Raw genomic sequence first — 12,892 nt, forward strand, 5'->3', positions numbered from 1 at the left:
TTAATTTAATTTAATTTTATTTTTATTAATTAAAAAAAGAAGAGAGAAGCCTGACGCTGGCATAGCCAGGTCAGAAATGAGGGAACTGCACAGTGTCAATTGTATCTTCAAAGACATGTAAGTCCCAAACCAAACTAGGAAGGCATAAAGAGAGTTTTCAATGTGAATTCCGGGTTGTACCTAAAAAATAGAGTCATCTTTGAAATCAGAAAGGAATGTGATGCTCTGTATTCCCCAGTGATTTCAGCAGTTCAATAAGAACTGCTGTTCTGAGCTTCATAAGATCTTTGAAGGCGCAGTCCTTCAAGTAATCACAAGCCTGGTTCTTCCAGTCCTCCTCCAAAGACGCCCTTCTTATTTGAGGAAGGTTAGCACAAGGCTGTCCAAAGATTCTCCTGAAACATATGCTCCTACACAAGCCATGTACCAAAATAAGACAGCTCCAATGTGAAGTGTGAATAAAGGGATGTTTCCTTTCAGGCTCTAAATTCAGACTTTTCCATGTTTAATCAAGGGAGCTGTCTCCTCAGGCACCTTTCTACTGCTCCATACTAAAGGATCTTAGAAAAGACATAATTTCCTGAGCCATCTTCTGCAAGCTCTGATTCACAGATCAGAGCAGGAGAAATAAGGAAGTGACGTGCTGCTTGAGCAGCTGATTAGGGAGAAGAAAGGCTATGTAGAGTGTGCATTGATCCGTAGCATATTCCCTTTGGTGGCACTTAATTAGTTGACATTTTAGCAGGGACAGAATCAGCTCTTGCATGAAGACAGTATAAAATTTTAAGCGTGATAATATACATTGAGAAAATTTTATGAAAATACTGGATTATGGCATAACAGTTAAAAAGTAAAAGGAGGCTGTGAGGCATGTGGCAGAAGAGAGATGGAACTGAGATCTGTTTTGCTTCACTCTGCATCTCTTCCCCCTACCTGAGTGCCCCCCAGTTTTGTGGTTTGGGTATTTATTTCTGGTATTTGTGATGATGCTTGGAATAACATTGTACATACGTGGTAAGGTCATAAATGATTAGCCTAGGCTACTGAAACAAGGGCCAGAGAGAACTTTGCCACTGGCTTGAGAAGGATTAGCACTGGGCTTTCTTAGCTGTTGCTTTTAATCAATGAAACCTCACTGTTAATATGCTTGCTAGTATGGTGTAGACAAGCTCTGAGATGGCTATTTGTTTCAGCAGAGTATGTTATTAGAATCCCCTCCCCGCATTGTTTTGCCTTTGAGCTTTTACATTAGTTATTCATTTTGAGTTCCAGTTTGCCATTTTACAGACCTCAGCGTAGGCCCTTGATTGAAGACAGACTCAGTTTGCTGCCCGCTTATGCATGGAGCGAATGAGAACTGTGCCCAGAGAGCTGCTGGGTCCAGGCTGTGCCAGGGCACCACTGTGTTCTCTCCTGCCTGCTTTGCCTTTCTTTACTTAATTCTTGCAATGATATTTTGAGATGGGCCCTGAAAGTGTATTTCAAATACCATTAAACCACAGAGTTTTCAAAGCCTGGCTCCTCATGCAATTTGCCTCTTCCCCATGGCAAGCAGTTTAACTGAATCAATTCCTCAAGCAAACATTGTATTGACCCCAGTGGGAGTCATCTTACTATAAAAACTGCAAAATCCGACCAGTATGTTTTGTGCTGCAACATATGTAGCTGTTTCCAATAAACACCCATTTCTTATTCTCCATTATTTTTTCTTATTTATATAATATTTGTAGCTATAAGTATATGTAAAGTATGAGGCACATGCATGTGTTCATGCTGGCATAGGGTAGTTTTGACAAACCCTCACAGTGCAGGAATGTAGCCAGGGTGAATTCTTGCTGGCTGAGCCATTATAACAAACCCTACCAACCTTTGTTCTCTTTGCCAGATATCTACCAGGGTTGAAAAAACCCCAACCTGTATAAATACTATAGAAAACTGAAATTGGGTTGGAACTATTTTCATGTCTCAGACTGTATTTCCATGAGTATTAAGATGCCAATTTCAGAGAAGACAAGTTGTAATAACATTTAGGAAAAAAAACCCCAGCTGTTGCGATTTCAAGGTCTGATAGCCCTGTTGAGGGGTAGGCACCAGTTCCTGTCTTTGAGTTATTCTTTTGGTCACTGGCATCTCCTAAGATTTTGGACATTCGTGTTGTCCAGAACTGATACGAGATTTGTGGGGAAGACATGGAGGGAGGCACTTGCATTTTGTGGAAATAAAGAGATTTTTTTATTGGCTCTCCAATACTGTTCAGGACCTTAGAAGTATGTAACTTAGTCAATTAATGGATTAAATACAATGCAAAATGCAGTCTTTCACTTATTTCCAGAAGTTATCACATTGCTGCCACCCTATGTGTATCGTTCAGACTTCTAAAAGTGTCTTTTGTGCAACTCTGTGTACACTTGTGGCTCTGTACAAATAATTAGTAATATAGCAAGGTAATCAGAGCAGGATTTCATAAGGAAAGTTCTTAACCTCTAGTGAAGACACAGCCATTTAAACTGAATGATGAAGGTTATTTAATGATGTTCACAGTAAGATTGACAGTGTTTGGTGTCTTTCTTTTGGGTATGCTCCTCCATATCCTATTTGTTTGCTTTGTATTCACTTACGGCTCCCATGATCAGTTGAAGCTGAGTTTGTCGAGCTATATTTTCAAAGAACTAGAATGCAAGCAATGTTGGAAGGTTGGTTTGTGCTTCTGTTTTTTCTGAACATTTGCTTTTGTTGTCTGAGTTTGTTTAGTTTTACTTTGTATTGCCTTTCCCTCTGCAGTCATCCCTGCCCTCATGGACTCCAGCATCCTTCAAGCAAGACATTTCAGAAGAAGGCCGAGAGAAGCCAGGATGCTTTGATATTTCTCCTCTCCTTGCCCTGACCCTTCCATACCCCTGTTTCATCTGGCACACGAGCCTGGACTGTGGGAAGTTGGCTGCCAACTGTTGAGAGAAGTTTTGGGGATGCCCTAAGCTGGTGCAATACAAAGAAGTTTTTTAAAGTCTTGATTTCACTTTCTTTTAAGCTTGTGTATAAACCCAGGTCAAACTGGAATTGATCTACAGTAGAACTGACTGAAAAACAAACAAACTGAAAAGACATAACTATTTTATTTATTTCGATATTTAAGAGAGAAAAGAAGTGCTGAAGTTGCACAGTATTTTTGTTTGAAATACATTTTACTTCAAATTTTAAATGCAATTTTGTGAAGACATGAAATTTTAAAAGCACTTAATGTAAAATAAAGACTGAATATTTACTTTAAGGAAAAAACTTTTTAAATAATGAAAATAAAGATCAACTCTGCTCTCTCTCTTACTTTAAAGAAGCCATTCATACATGTGCTGGGTATCTTTGTTTTTTGCAAATTGGATGTGGTAAGTGAAGATTGTTCTGGTTTACTTTCTCCTTAATAATATTATCCTGTTAGATGCTTGAAGCTTAATTTGCTGTACTGTGTTAGGCACAAATCTGAACAAAACCTGTTGAAATGGCAAAGACCAAGCTCAGTGGCTGGATTTTTTTGTTACCAGATTTTGTGTCCAGTTCAAAGGACTGTCTTCTTCCAGTAGGATTGATGTGTCTCTTCTGCACAGTAAAAGAGGTTTGCTCTTGAGCAACTCTGTGAAATACTTCTGCTGAAAGAGGGGTTTAGAAAAGGAAGACAACTCTGTTGATTTTGGCTTTATTTTTTTGCTTTGGTAATTTCACAGCTGATTGTGAGTTGGTTGTAAGGAAAATATCTAAATGTTCAAGTGGTCTTGGCATGGAGCTTCCTGTTGGAGTCAAGGATGATGCCATGTGTAGAAAGCTTGGGCACTTCAGCCCTTTCTTAAGCGGTAGTGGACTTTGAAAAGCGTACAGGTGCACCTGCATGTCAGCAGTAAGCAACAGGGGTTACTCAGCAAGAGAAGAATGTGAATTCCCACAGCTACAATCCTAAATTGTCCTGTGAGGCAGTGGTGAGGGACATTCACATCCCAAGTTCTATGTTGTTAGTCATCTTCTCAGTGAAATAAGGTGTCCTGCTTCTTACAAGGACTGGAGGATTTTGTCAGCTGCCAGATCTGCTCACAGCAGATACTGCAGGACTGTTCTCTGTCATGTGTGATGCAGTCTAGCAAGGATGCAGGATAGCCTTGTGTTCTAGGAGAAGGGTATTGGACTTGGCTCTGAGATTAGCTTCTCCTCTGTAACAGGGGTGCCAGATGTACCTGCTGATATAGACCCAGGGTACAGATAGAAGAAGTGGTTTTGTTAATGTAGCTTATGTTGAGTTTTGGAGTGAAAAAAGCGATGTCTACAAAAATACATCCTGACTAGGTGAAGCTGCCAGAGACCCTGATCCTGCATCATGTTTCTTGTACACCTAAAACTTAAGCTCACTTCACTGAGAGGTTTTGATGTGTCAGTAGCAGCAGATTTTGTCCTCTTCTCCTTTTGCCTTCTCCTGCTCCTTCCCAGATTAACACATAGGGCCAAAAATGACCATGTAAGATGCCTCGTAGACCTGAGTCCTTCTCCCAGTAAGTTAAATGACAAAATTTAAGTTCTAATTGGGCTCTTTAGCAGGATGGTTTTGTTTTGTTCATTTTTTTTGGTTTCTGAACTTGCAGTGGTGGACTGCCTCTAGAGGAAAAAAAATAATCAAATTTTATTTCACCAAGATAAGACGCACAAATGTAATGAAGAGTTGAAAACTGTAGGGTCTGTGTTCAGTTTGTGTAATATTCCTTCCAAATAAAAATTCTGCTTCCAACGTCCCTACTGTATATTCCTCTGTAAATATTACTTTATCAAACCAATTCCACAAGGTCTTTTTTAGTGCAAATAATCTTCTTTTTAAAATACATGGTTGAATAACATACTTGTACATATACTTTTCTAAGCTCTCCATTGTTCATAATACTCTCTTTGAAGCTTAAAATAAAACTTCCTCTGTTGATTTTGTTTCACTTCTCTGTTTTGTAAATTATGACTTTTGTCCCCGGATTTTTTTTATTTCTTAATGAGGCATGATATTAACCAAGAATTCTTTTCCTTTTTCTCTTTTACTTTCTCTTCTCCATTCATTGGACTACAGAAACTGGTCCTGTTGCTTGCTAGAGTGAAGGTAGGCAGGAAATAAAATACTGCTTTTGTGTAGGACTCATTTTGAGAGCGTTTCCTATCATTTGGTGATAATAGGGGATCTTCCTAAATGTATTTGTATTTTAATAAATTTCTCCATGAGATTAATAGAATTGCATTAAGTTAATTTAGATTCCGAAGTGGAGTCTAAATTATATGAGAGTTTTTCATATAGATTTTAGTGACATTGCCTTAAGGAGTCCTGACCCTACCTATGCCATTTCTAATCCAATAACTGGAGTAACTGGAAACTGTGCTTCCCTTTGCTGCATTTCATAGTGCAGGCACAAACCCTCCCTTTTATACACATTAGATCAGTAGTATGGTTGTATAGGGTGGAAACAGAAAGAGGAAATACTGCGTCAGGCGAGATTCCATCTTTTTAGGAAACTGTGTGTCCTCTTCTCTAATAGGCCTGCTGTCATTTTTATGAAGCTCTGTTGCCTTTCCTCTGCCTTTCCATCAATTTCTCCACTACCAGTAGAGGCTATAGATGGCCCGTTTTGACAGCTGCTTGCAAAAACAGCAACTGAGGTGTTTTTAAGATGTTTTCTGATGTGGGTACAGATCCTTCAGTGTGGTGAACTGCCCCACCCCCAGCAGATTAAATGGCAAATAAGTCCTAAAGAAGATGTCAGAAATTAAGCCAATTAGGCAATATAAGAATTGTACAAAACTGTATAGATGGGATGGTTTTTAACAGTGGTGTGTGACAGAGTGTGTGTCTTTGCAGCAGAGATTTAACTATTCTTGGTCTTCTTTTGGAGACTTCCCATATACAGTTTTATTTTTCACATGTGTAACTTTAATTTCTATTAGTGTTTTGTTTCTTCGCACTTTCCTCAGGTGAATAAGGCTTGAAAACTTCACTGCTTGCCTTCAGACCTTATCTTTACCTGTGCAAGGCCTTTGGCTGATTCAGTGAATGAAGGAGGAAACCAAAAGGCAGTCTCAGCTACTTTCGCTGTCCTCAGTCACTGTGGCTTTTGGGAACCTGTTTGGATCTGATAGAGCAGCTCATGGACTCCTTACTGGGTTGTCCTCAGCTGTTCTGTGGCTAAAAAAAAAAAGGGTCTTTCCTTCTTTTCCACCTGTTGGGCACTGGGGACAAGAGGCAGCTGAAAAGCTGTCAGGTACCAACCGTATTTCTGAGCCATGCTGAGAAGGGAGCTATGATGCTCTCCTTAGAGCCCATACTAAGTGATAGGATTGCTGGTTTTAAAACCTCTTCTAGCAACTTCCAATTTTATTTCTGCGATCTGCTCTCAGATATTCTTACAATAATCTGAGTTACAGGCCTACAAAACTACTTTTCCATAGGGATTTCACAGGAGCAATTAATCTTTTCCTGCCCCAAAGCAGAGAGAGGAGGGGCTCAGGATCTGTCTATGTCGTGACAGATCCTGAGCCCCTGGCCATTGCTGCTTTTGTTGTTCTTCTCCTATCTCCTCTTGAGCTTTCTGCATAGGACAGAGAGACCCGGACAGAGGCTGGACTGAGGGCTAAGCTGAATGCTGAAAAATCAAGGAAAGGCAAGTTGAAGAAAGGAAGGAAGGAAGGAAGGAAACTGCTTGTGGCATCAGTGCGTTTTTCTTGTTCAATAGGCCATCTCCCATTCTAAGTCAGTTGTCATTTTCATTGTCCCCAGTGTGATGGATGCAGAGAGCAGAGCTAGACATTTCTGCTAAGGTAGCTAGGAGTGAAAGTATACGTTGAAATTGGCCTTTATGGATGTCTGTCAACACCCTGTTTAGATGAATGGGATCCTTCCCACCACAGCAGAGCTATTGTTACAGGCTGTCAGACTCCAGAGAACATCTCTGCATAAGTCTTATTACTTTGAACATTTTTGTGACTGTTTTTGTTGTTTGAGGGGGTTTTGGTGGGGTTTTTTGTTTGGTTGGTCGGTTGAGTTTTTTTTGTTTTTTAAGGCACAGGCCTGAAAATAGCAATGTTTTAAAAGAAAATTTTAGTAATGCAGAAATATCTGCAATGTTAGTATCTGAACAGAAAAAGCACCACTGTTCACTAAGCCCCACAGCAGATTTATGTTGGCATGGTGGCTAGGAAGGTACCTTATTTTTCTGTCTAGAGAAGGGTTCTTGCTGCTAAGAGTCAGACATAGCAGGAGAAAGGAGTAGAAGTCTCCTAGCGTTGCAGCAGCTAATGAATGCCCCCAAAGCCAGGTTTCCCTGTGCTGAGACTGAGCTGAAGGCTGGCAAAGCTGAGGGCTGGAATCCCAAGTTCTCTGGGTGGGCTGAAAACGCCATCAGCTTCTTTGCTTTGACCTGAACTAGAATATTGCACTGGTTTAAGGTTTATTCCAAACTTTTGCATGGAATCAGGAAAAAAGAATCTGGTTAAATTTGCATCCTGGAGCTGTGAACCCTAATTGTAATCAGATCCATCAGCCTACAGATAATAAAAAACACCATAACCCTTTCTCTAAAACCAAGCTTTTAATGCTCAGTAACAGTTACATGAACTCAGTACCCCATCCCATCCCTAGCGTCGAAGATGGCTGAGTGGGACTGCAACTACTATAAAGCATACGTAGCAGAGCACGTAAAAGCAGTGACTACTCCCTTTAGCTTTGGCTGGGCTTGTCCAGACTGTGGCTTGATTTGTTTAAGATCTCCATTGTCTCTTGGAAATTATTGTAAAATTGTATTTCCTTTGCTGCACCAAAGCTGGACAGTTGCCACAGTTTAGTCCTATCTTTGATTTTAATGACTTAAGATGAGAGCCACCCATCTGTGGCATCTTAATTTCATCAGTGTATTTTTGAGGACCTGACTGCATTTTTTGCTGTTTCAACAAATGCTTTTTCTGTGTGTGTTAAAAACTTTTACCATATCATCTGTTATTTGATGAGATTTTGTCTTTGCAGCCTGTAATTCTTCATGATTCCATGGTGTGTGCACCATGATGGGAAAAGGATGGCATTTACCTTTCAAAAAGCACAGATTTCTGGAGCAGAGTATTGTGGCTAATATTGCCATCCAGGTTATAAATAGAAACAGTTTTGTCTGATGTTGTCTAACACAGCAGTGGTAGCTCTGAATGACCTACAAACCAACTATGGCACCGCTGTGGAAAAGGCAATACGCTTTGAGCATTGAGGCTGGGAGGTGGGCTCCTGGAACTACTGCTGCCTGCCTGAGAGGCAGCTGCTCTGGGGAGCTCAGAGGGATGCTCCTTCTTTAGGATCCCAGCTGATGGATGGTACCACCCGAGCAGGAGCAGACATAGCCTCCCTTCAATGTCTTATGCCGAGTGGGGGTTTTTTTCAGAGTGGAGTTTAATTTCTCAGCACTGTTCATCTTCCATAACCAATTATCAGTTAGACCTTCTAGTCTATCTCTAGGTTTGCACGGGTGTTGAAGAGTCACTTTTTGCTTGGACTGAAGCCCCTTCTCAATATGTTTCTCAGGCTTTGCAGTTAGTGTTGGTGGCTTCATTGTGGACTGCAGGAAGAGAATGAATGTGACCAAATTTTTCAGGTACAGCCTTCTTTTTTTCGAACAGATCAGAGATTTTAAATAATGCTGATGAGAGTTTTGTCAAGCATTGCTCAAGACTTAGCTTACCAATTTGGATTTCTTTCATTAGCCAACAGCCATTAACTTCTTCATATGATGATTTCAGGAGTCAATATTGAGGCCAGCTCTCCAAGGTGAGAAGAAGTCATTGGATGTGAAATAGTTGAAAGCTGTGCTGTCACTAAAGAGGTACTTTTATTTTAGTGTCAGCCAGTAAGACATAGCTTTCAAGTTCATGTAGCACTTTGTATGGTAGAGTTTACACAGGGTGGTTTTAAGCCTATGTTTGAGAAATTTATTTTCCCCCGTTGGTACCAATCATCGTTGCTTCACATCAGTGCTGTGCTGGGAGTGGTTTAAATGTGTTAAACAACACTGAAGTCTTTCCAGTCCTTTCCTCTAGGGTCAACAACTTATTTTACAGTGCAGTGGATTCTGCAGCCAGATCTTGGCTCAGAGGTCTCATCCATTGCTGGGATAACTGGGCTCAGGCTTCTTAAAGAACAGGTCCCAGCTCTTCTCAGGTCTTTCCACACCGACTGTGTCTTTGAATGTGTCCATCAGCCTGGAAGGCTTAGGAGAGTTTTTAACCATCCACAAACTCTCTGTCAATTGAATTCAGATTGCTGTTGTAGTCTTCAGACATCCAGATGGTCCAGAGCCCCATATTCCTTCATCCGGAGAAGGGGTGGGGGAGCTTCATTTCCCTTGCAAGGCCAGGGCAGCCTCTTCAATAATTAGCTCTGCAAGGCTCCTTCCTCACTTTTATTAAGGGTGAGATTTTCCAAGGACTTTGCTATCTGAAAGAAAAAAACGGAGAATTTCCCAAGGACATCTGCACCCATTAGATTTCTCTGTGACTGTTTATGTATTTACAGGTCTGGCATTATGTGAAGAAGAGCTAGTCCCCATTAGGCTCAATGCAGCTATCATTGGGCATTGCCAACCATCTCGTGGGTGATGGGATCCCCCCTAACAATGAATATGGCAGGTGATGAACACTGTTCAAGGTGAGAGGAGCTGGAATGCCCAGAACCTGGTCAGAGCAGCCTGTAGGACAGGACTTCCCAACCTCTTTGCCCTTAACAGAACCATCAAGCAACTGTCCTGCTAGCCAATGTAGCAGCCAGCTAAGCGCAGGGTCAGAATCGCAGATCTCCATAGTACAGTGGAAGATAATTTTCTGACATTAAATACGATAATATTCTATTTTTGTACAGGGTCTGTTAAACAATTCCTCCGGTGCTGAAAACTAGCAAGATTAGTCAACTGTTTGATGAGACATTTGTGTCCACTGCTGTGGAACTAGCTAATTTCTTGTTTAATCTGATATCATATTTAGCTGCTATGAAGTATTGTTTGTGTAGGTTAAAGCAATGCTACTCACTTGTTACAGGTTAGAGAATGCCTGCACTCTGACTTGGCTGATCTGGGGTGAAAGGTCTGGTGAGCTCTGAGAAAAGAGATCGTGGATTTAAATCTGGTGTTTTCCCAGTGAAAACCGAACAAAAAAATCTTATCGTCTTGGTGTCTCTGGCAGCATTTTGTTGGACAGTTACTCAAAAAGGCTGTTTAAATAGCTAAACTGAAAAATACTATGGTGAGGAGAAAAGATTTCAGTTGGATTTGAAACGAAACATGTTCTCTTTTCCTCAATGAAATGACCCTTTCCCACTGCCAAGTGCGCGCAGGCTTGAATGAAACATTTAATTTGTGAGTATTTTTTCCCTTTCTTAAAAACAATTACATCGAGCTCACTTTTGAAGCAAGGTACTGCTCCAAAATGAAAATCTGACGTCTTGTTTGTGAAACGCTGGCACAAAATGTCTCACCCTTTCTGAAAAATCAGTTTCTGCCTCTGCCACCCCTTAACCCTTTCTCCCCTCCCATTTGCTTTTGACTGAAACTACTTCATTCAAATTCAATCCTTTGCTCAGATGTTTAGATCACCCTGAAACTGCATTTTTTAGAGAGTAAACTGAGACATTTCACTCCTTCCTACTGAGCGCATACTGGTGCTCTGCAGGGTGCAGTTATAGCTCTTACTTTCCTCTAGATATTGATGTTGCTGGGACTTTGATGGGGAAGTGAAAACTGGCTGCCTTATTGATGAAACCTTGATTGGCATGTAGAAATTCCCAACCAAACAGGGGGTTTAACTAAGAGAGAAGGGAAGAAATCAGTAGATGATGGGATTTTTCCAGCTACTGGCACTGCATTACAAACAATGGAGAGTGTGCGTGGAGGACGCTGCCTGTTTGGCAGCTGAAAGGGTTCTTTAAATCAGCGAGGGACTGAAGTAACTTGCTCCAAATTGGTTTTGTTTCTGTTTAGTTGAGCGAGGCAGTTCAACTTATGTCTGAATATACAATCATATTAGCAACAGTGTAAATTATGTGTGTGCGGGGAAGTCACACCTCTTGCATTTACAGTGTGTTTGCCCTGACTATCAACCATTTACCCACCATGTGCAGAATTTCTTTACGTGAATGATCCATGGTTACCTCATGTAACAGCAGTGAAGTCACTGCCTATGCAATGGCATGGTGTCTTCTGCGTAGTTAAGTTTATTTAATATTAAAATGATGACATTTAAATAATTTTCCTGGAGTTTGCCATTTGATTTGAAATTTCTTGAACTGTGCTGGCAGGAAATTAGTCTACAGTAATTCCTTAATCTTTCTAGAAAGAAGGTTTGTCCAGAGATTAGTAATACTCTGTCCTTCTCTTTCCTAATTCATCAACGTAAGCCCAGCCTACCCTGTTTTCAATCAATAATTGCTTCTATGGGATGGCTGTTTCGTGGCCCATGGGTGAAATCACCTCTGAAGTTCTCCCCACGGCCCTCGGTGCTTGAAAAGGACTGCAGCCGTGCAGAGGGCTTGTCTTGATGCTCTCCGAACTGACTGGGTGTACATGGCCTGTTTTCAGGGAAGAGCTGCCCACGTCGTGAAGCATTGCCTCCATCATACTCTCCCGCATAATCCCAGCAGAGAAGCCCTGGTCGGAGTGCCCCAGGGAAACGACGTGTCCCATCTACTGCCACTGCCAGCTCGGGTTAGACACACTTTGTCGGGTCAGCATGAAAATGCTGGAGCTGGTCTTTTCTAGCGCTACCTTGATAACATAGTGTGCTGGGCAGTGCTAGGCACCCCTGCAGGCGTGCTGCTGTCTGTCTGTCTGTCTGTGCTAGCAGGGCAGCTTAACTCTGGGAATACTGGGGAAGGACCAGGTATTTGGACGGCAGATGTGGGCTTGAGCAGGTAGCGGAGTCCTTGTTCAGGTTAAAGGGAGGGGAGGAGGGGCAGAGCTGATATCTTGTTTTATGGGGGGGTTTAACAAAAGTAACACTCTGGCAGAAGGCTATTCAGGCTGCCATTTCCCTAGCATTTTAAATACCACCCCACTCCTCTCATTATAGCTGGGGATTTTGGCTCTCCCAGGGGGGAGGAGATGTTCTAAATCGGCTGCCAGGGAGGTGGATTTAATGCACTAGGAAGAACTGGCTTCACCAAGTTAAAAAGCAAAACAAAACCCAGTCCTCCATTCCTATTTTTAGTGTTTATGACCAAGTATTTTTGCTTGGTTGCTCATTTTGAAAGGGTTTAGTGAGCCTGCCAGTTGATTGAAAGCTCTGTGGTGTGTGAGCTGGCCTGGCTGGGGAGCCTGCAGTGCATAGCGACGAGGTCCGAGCCATGCCGGAGGTTTTTTTCCACTGCAGTTTGTTGAAGGGTAACGAAAATGTCCCCCGGGCAAAGGGGATGTTGGCTTTCCAGGTTGTGGTGATTCATCTTGTCTGGATAAGCAGTCTTTCTCCCACTCCTGCACGTTCATCTCCATCTACCTCACCCCTGCTTCACTGTGCAACCAAATGCAAAACCTGCCCTGCGTTGCACAGGCGGTATTGCTGGGGGGGGGGGCACTCAGTCAGCCGACCCCTGCGAGGTGTACCTGCTGGGCAGCATTAGCATTCAGTGCCCATTCTCCTGGCCAGTTTGCGCTCTATAAATGGGTTTATTCTTGTTATTAGGAGCTATGTCCCCGGCATATGGAGTCCGTGCGGTGCCTGCAGGCAGGTTTCCTTCCTGTTGGTGTTGGTAAGCAGCCCAAGTGCCTCCTGGCAATTAGCAGATCGTTACCCATAATGCGGCGCGCAGTGATGCAGCCTGGTGGGTTTTCTGGAGGTCACTCTGACCTAATTCACCCCCAGGAATTGT

The 12,892-nt window shown here is 42.1% G+C and overlaps 1 protein-coding gene across 5 annotated transcripts in view; it reads left to right on the forward strand.

The window, feature by feature from the left end:
* DPF3 (double PHD fingers 3) overlaps positions 1 to 12,892 on the forward strand; it is a 189,786-nt gene that overhangs the window by 166,083 nt on the left and 10,811 nt on the right. For 2 of the 5 annotated variants that reach the window (XR_008733103.1, XR_008733104.1), the window contains one exon: positions 2,782 to 5,155. The exons of the other annotated variants lie outside the window; for them this stretch is intronic. The gene's annotated coding sequence lies outside the window, so the exon portion shown is untranslated. Of the gene's footprint in view, positions 1 to 2,781; positions 5,156 to 12,892 lie in introns of those variants that run through there. 5 annotated transcript variants of the gene reach the window in all.

The sequence above is a fragment of the Falco cherrug genome, chromosome 7, assembly GCF_023634085.1.
Source record: "Falco cherrug isolate bFalChe1 chromosome 7, bFalChe1.pri, whole genome shotgun sequence".
Lineage (NCBI taxonomy): Eukaryota > Metazoa > Chordata > Aves > Falconiformes > Falconidae > Falco > Falco cherrug.